The sequence below is a fragment of the Phalaenopsis equestris genome, unplaced genomic scaffold (genome assembly GCF_001263595.1).
Source record: "Phalaenopsis equestris unplaced genomic scaffold, ASM126359v1 Scaffold000834, whole genome shotgun sequence".
Classification (NCBI taxonomy): domain Eukaryota; kingdom Viridiplantae; phylum Streptophyta; class Magnoliopsida; order Asparagales; family Orchidaceae; genus Phalaenopsis; species Phalaenopsis equestris.
This window is the reverse complement of record NW_018165274.1, coordinates 17,344-24,651: the sequence shown is the minus strand read 5'-3', so window position 1 is coordinate 24,651 and position 7,308 is coordinate 17,344.

The window sequence follows — 7,308 nt, the reverse complement described above, 5'->3', positions numbered from 1 at the left end:
AAAAGAATTGAATAAAATTTGTTTCCATTATATTAACAAAAAAAAAAAAAGAAAAATCTATCAACCATGAATAAAATTTCATATGAGCAAAATATCTATCACAAATAATCTAATAAACATCATTCAAGAAGAAAATATTATTGAATTATAAGCTAAGAGCAGGGTGTCATATCTTTTGGAAAAATTTACCCTTAATAAATTTGGTTCAGAAGTTTGCTAGAATGAAGTATTTAACATTGTGTTGGCCTCATTTTTGGTGAAGTCTATATTTCTCGTCTTTTCTCTCCTTAGAACATATGATCTAGCAATAAGCTTTTTTTATTGGCTTTCATAGAGGAATATTGAATGGTTCAAACTCTAAAATAGAATCCAAACCAAATCATCATCCATTGGGAGTAATTTGAATTGCAAACTCAAGCAAAAAAGGATTAAGATGGTTTCAACAAAGCATTCCTTATGTGGCCACTTCCTTCTTGGATCTAAGGTGAGTTTAGATTACATTCAATAATTTTAAAACTAAACCCTTTTGAGTTTCTTGGATTCTCATTCCATCATCTTTTCCTCTATCAAAAGGACGTTAGAGATGTTACCCACAAATCAGAACCAACTAGCTGTTTAAGCATCATCAAGTCCCAACATTCATCAACCCACATATCTACTATCCTCAGATTATTGGTGGAATCAAGCTGAATCAGTTCTTTTAAAGGGCTCATTAGTGGCCAATCATCAAGACAAAAGTTAACATCACCCTTCCCAGGCTCCCAAATAATGAAATTCTCTGCCTTATCCCTGATTTTTAAGTATCTCCTTCCAAATAATTGAATTATTAATTTTAGAGGTGCAAAGAAGCGGATGAAAGCTTTTAAAATATTTGATCGTCATGTGAGACCATAAACAACTTTGAGCACTGATTTTAATCTGCAACTTCTAAAAATTGATCTTCATTACCAGAGTAAAAGTTCTAAAACCTAGCCCATGGGCATTTTAGGGTTTACGTAATCTCCTTCATGAAGTCCAATGAAAGCCCTTCCCATGACCAACCCATAAGAATTAGTCCAAGATCCTTTCAAGCCTAAATTACATGCTTTTGGACATCTTAGCAGCTTGAAGGATGTATAAAGGTAGGGAGGTAAGGACATTATGAAAGAGAGTAAGCCTACCTCCAAAGGTGAGAAAAGAATTTTCCTAAATTCAGATTCTTTTAGTGATTTTATGTAGCACTTCATCAAAAATCAAATTTCTATTTCTAGCTTTGGAATTTGAATACCAAAGTTTTTTAAGGGAAGCAAGTTGATGGCAAATCCATTATATTTTTCAATCCACTTTCTATTATCCATCAAAACCCTCTTGCTCGCAATGATATCACAGTTGTCCTTGTTAAGTGCATGTTAGAAATTTTCTCAAAATGTTGGAGAATACGCTAAATTTTCTTTTTATTTCTCTTTTTTGCATCGGAAAAAAGCATGAAGTCATCAGTATAAGCCAAATTTGATACAAGCTCACAGTCTTTTGTTGAATAAGAGCCATTAGGATAAGAAGCAAGATGGTTGTTTAGTAATATAGACAAATAATCCATTATTATAATGAAAATAATTGGAGGGAGGGGATCTCCTTGCTTATTCCTATACCTAATTGAAGTGCCCCTAACTTTAACCATTAATAATGATAGAATAGAAATTATTTTTAAGGAAAATCTTAATAAGTTTGTGCAAAAATCATTCAAGAACCTTTTATCTTTCAGAATAGATAGAATGAAATCCCAACTTATACTATCATAAACGTTTCTTAAATTACCACCTCTACATTTGTGTTCATGGTTTTGTAGAAGTTCTTAGACAATCAAAACATTATCAGTAATGCATCTTCCCACTATGAAAGCTGACTGTTAAGGGCTGATCGAGATAGGAAGAGTAGATTGAAGTCTTTTAACAATTATTTTTCTTATAACCTTTGAGACCACTGAAGTGAGACTAATGGGTTTGAAGTTCTCCCATTTGTATTTGAAATCAACGTTAAAATCAAAATGATCGCATAGCATCAGAAGTTTTTATGTGGGAGTGAAATAAGGGAAAAAAAGTTTTGAATGGCAGGAGCAAAATCAAATTTGATTATATTCCTAGTGTAGAAATAAAAGGATGAAGTAAATCCATCTGACCCAATTGTTTTTTTGGCATTAATGGATTGTAAATCATGTAGAATTTTCTAATCATTATGTATAACATTGAATTGAGGGTTACAGGTAACATTAAAGGCATTAGGAAGAGCATCACGGGCGAAACCAATAAGATCCACCTCAGATTTTATAAACAATCATTATGTATAACATTGAATTGAGGGTTACAAGTAACATTAAAGGCATTAGGAAGAGCATCACGAGCGAAACCAATAAGATCCACCTCAGATTTTATAAACTACTTCTGAAAATAATTAATCACACTGTCAATAATTAATTCTTAGGTATATGACCATTCCCTCTTTTCTTCTTTAATCTTTAATATGACATTAGCTTGTTTCTTTTGTTTTATGCATACATGGAATAACTTGAAATTTCTATCTTCCCCTACATAGTTTACATAAGTATATTTACTTTTAAGGAAAATCATTTTTAGTTTGGATAGCCTCATTGAGATTATTTTAACCATTCATCACACCCACCTTTTGCACTAGATCATTACAATAATCGTCCTTCAATTTGTAAAATAGATTTTCAGCCACTGAGATCCTTTTGGAAATATCCCCAAACACATTCTAATTATAAATTTTTAGTTGAGCAACCATTTGTTAATACAATGTTTGCATAGCGATGCAGGAAGTATAAGTGAAATTTAGTGTCCAGTTGTCTTAATAAGAACCTGAAACTTATCATGCATGACACTCACATTCACAAACTTGAAAGTAGTAATATCAGACTTTGGAATGGAATCTATTTTCAATAATAGAGGAGCATGACTAGAACCAATTATGCTAAGGAGAGCAACTTCAGTGTAATGAAAATATTCAATCTAATTTTTATTGATGAGAATTTTATCCAACCTCTCAAAGGTTTTCCCCCTCCTCCAAGTGAAGATGTTACATGTAAAATTAGCTTCAAAGAGACTGACAATTGCAATGTTATCACAAAATGACTACAGCACAAAAAAAATAAGAAGTTTTTTCTTCTTACTTTTCCATAGAGGAGGCAATTACATTCAAGTCTCCGTCCTCATCCACGAACCCTCCTTAGCGCCCCTAACAATTTTCAACTTGTACCATAGTTTTTCACTAGCAGAATTAGAGCACCTAACATAAGTTAGAGAAATTTATACTGTAATTTATCATCTTAACTTCTAAATGAAGAAACTTTGGTTTGTCACACAAAACTTGAAACTTCACCCCCTTCTTCAATAGAAACCAAAATTTGAGATTGCAATTGTATACATAATGGAAATTCCTCAACTTATTTATAGTCTTAGAAATGTTCTTTTCTGCTATTATAGGTTATAGAAAAGCAAAAATACTAAGTTTGTGAATCTTGCCAAGATTCACCAATATGTTAGAGACCTCTTGTTTAGCAAGGCCACTAACATTCCAAATTAAGAAGTTAATTATGGTTAATGGATATAGTCCCTCTAGTGATAGTAGGAGCTCCATCATCAATATTAAAAATGATACTAGCTAAAGTAGTCCCAACAAATTAAAGAACAATGTTTGTATCAATGTAATTGAGTTCCTTATGAGTTTTCCCTTTCATCCTCTTGGATTTTTTATATTTGCCATTTTAGACTAACTCCCTTATCAACTACAAAAAGACGTTTACGATCATTGAACTTCATACCAAACACTTCTTCAAAACTCTACAGGTGCTTCCAAATATGCTTCACTAAATGTTTGTTGGGATTAGAGAAGATGATCATGTCATCAACATTTGCAAGGTTTGATATATTAAATTTGCCTTCGGTAGAAAATTGGTCAATGGATTCTTCTTGTGAAATTTTCCCAATAACCTGGATAAATAATCTTAAACCAAAATGAAAATAATTGGAGAGAGAATTACCTTGTTTGATACCACTTGTTGCTTTATAATGTCCATGAGGCTAACCAATAATAGGAATATCCAGTTAAGATTGCAAATGTCTCTACTAAAGCCTCTGGTTTGTAGCACTACATAGATGAAATTTCATCTAAGAGTGCATATGCTTTCCTGATACTAAGCTTGAAAACCAAATTGCAACCTCGACCCTTTCTATCAATATCATAGAATAATTCCTGACCAATAAGTATATTGTTAATGATATTCCTGCCCTTCACAAAAGCAGCTTGTTGTGGGCTGATCATTGTTGCTAGGTGAGGTTGAATCTTCGGGGCCAAGAGTATGCTAATAGTCTTAGATACCACAATATTTAGACTTACAGGCCTAAAATTCTCTTATTTGCCTTTTTCATTTATTTTAGGAATAAGTGAGATCGTGAAAGTTTTAAAATACCTTGCATATATGCTCAGTGAAAGAAACTTAATATCAGAAAACAGGTCTTTCGCGATAATTTCCCAAAATGATTTGTAAAAATGATAAAAAAATCAACTAACCCACTTCTTTTGTTGCTATGAAAGAAACTTAATATCCGAAAACAGGTCTTCTGCGATAATTTCCCAATATGATTTGTAAAAACGATAAAAAAATCAACTAACCCACTTCTTTTGTTGCTATTTATGGCAAATAAGGCTCCTCTAATTTCTTTCCTAGAAGACTCATAGAAAGATCCAGGTTATTACACAAATGTATGTTGTCATCAAAGTGTTCTACTTTTAGATTAGAAATATTCAATGGTTTTATTGAGAAAAAAGTTCTAAGGTGTTCCACTCTAATTTGAGTAATCACCTCTTGACTGTAAATCCAACCCATCACATCATCCTTAATCTTCAACATAGAGTTTGGCGTCTCTTACCTTGAATACCAGCATGGAAAAAAAATTGTATTTCTATCTCTTGAGAATACAACTTTTTGAGTAAGTGTTTTCTTCAATGTTGATGGTTGTCATCAGTTCCACTTGAGCTTCCACTAAGTTAGATTCCAACAATGGATTGTTGCAAATCTCATTTTTTAGGTTACAAACTTTGACTTCAACACTAAAAAATCTTGTTTCTCGCATCACTAAGAACTTTCCAATAAAATTTTTTAAAATAAATTTCACCACATTTTTATATAATAATCATAATTTGGTCTGATGGTTCCATTTGTAATCACTATTTCAAAAAAAATTTTATGCAATCCTTGTAACTACAACATTGTGTCTATACATTATGAAATATGAAATATGATTGGTAGGCTTAGGTAGGAATTTAATGAAGAGAAAAGGAGCATGCTTAAAGAAAGTCCTACTAAGCTGTGTAACCAGAGAGTGATGGAGTAAATCATTATAAGTTTTATTCACTAATATTCTTCTAGCATCTCAAAAGTCCTCCCTCTATACAAAGTGAAGGGGCAACCAATGCATGGCTTCTAAAGCAGTTCAACATCTTTGATAGTGTTTGCAAATTCTAGGATAACAATCATATTTGGTTGTCTACCACCATTTTTTCACTATTACGTGTGATCATGTTAAAGTCTCCTTAATGAGCTAAGAAATATTTGGATTTGGGTTCAAACTTCTTATCTTCTCCCATAGGTCCCTTCTAGAATTCTTAATAGAACCAACATACACAATAGTAGCCTGGATGAAAAACTTGGAAGTTGAATTGAGATATGTATAAACTGAATATCATCAATAAAAACCTAGAATTCTAATTCACCTTTCCAAAGAAACCATCTTGTTGCTAAATTTTCCTATACACCTGAAATTACATAATTATTTACATGTATTTGCATATTACATTAGGAGGCCATATGTTTCAAAATGCCAAAGTATTATAATTTATGAACTCTTAAGAGTTTTTTAATTCTCTTAGCGGCATTTGGTTTAATATGAGAAAACTAAACATTTTTTAGAGTTTTGCTCCCTCTAATGGTATAGAAGGAGATCTATTATTAATATTTGCTAATAACCAGTTGGAGATTCTCCTTAAAATACCATAGTTGCATTGGGGTTATATATCTTAACTCTTTGATTCCTTTGTGCTTAGTGGTATAGAAGGAGATCAATTATTAATATTTGCTAATAACCAGTTGAAGATTCTCCTTAAAATACCATAGTTGCATTGGAGTTATATATCTTAACTCTTTGATTCCTTTGTGCTTAATTAATTTTTTTTTTGCACTATCCATTTCTCCTCTAAATATTTTTTTGATTGCTTTAAACAATCAACATCTATTTGTTGTCTAAGGCTTCTTGGTTGTTAATATCTTGTGAAATTGCATTTTCCATGCCATTGAGCTCATCTTTCATTCATTCTAATTCATTGATATCTTGAAGAATATGTTTCACTTGGAAATTAAGAATAATTAAAGGGTCCTCTACATAACTTATATGCTAGAGAATCTGATCATTTAACAAATATTATTCTAGCTCTTTAAAATTACCAAATGCAACCTACCTAGTTTCTAAGTTTTTTCTAGAGTATAAACTGTTCGGATCTCTCTATTGAAGTTCTTGATATGCTTTTGTTAAAATTTATTTTGGCCTACTAATGCTTTCTTACCCCATAGTCTGCTTAGTCTGGATAGACACATTTCCTCTTGACCTTCTCAAATCTTTTCTTTTGGTTGCAAGTGTTTTCCAATGTAATATGCATCTAAAAAATGACAAAACATCTATCATTTTGTGCAAAATATATGTTTTTCTCAATAATAACTTTTTGTCAATATTTATTATTCCGGGAACATATCCATATCTCATCAACATAAGGGGTTGTGATATCTTGTTCCATCAAAACTCATACTACTGAAGGCCTACTGAAGTTGAAAGTGAGGAGGCATAGTTTCATTGGTCTACCAAAAATAGCTTCTAATGATTATAACAGTTATTTGTTCAAAAAATGGTGTCTTGAACCAGGAATTTTAATCATGGTAGGAACTATAGGTGGTTTAACGCTTGGATCAAAGGTAGGAGTCCATTTCAACAATTTCATAAGGATGTTGCCAACACGAAATAGTATCTTTGAAAACATACAACCATAATACTATTCTCTACCCATCTTAATCATGTTGTGTCTTTCATCCAATAGGCATTATTTAAAAGCTTCAAGTCATAAACATGTTTCCTAATAATATCCATCTTCTGGTGGCTATAGGTGACCATGTCAACAAGGATGAATTTAAGTGGTTCATCCAATGCCCAAGTCTTAGCTTATGAAAACAAAACTGTGGTTTTCCATTATTCATAATTGCTTTCTTAA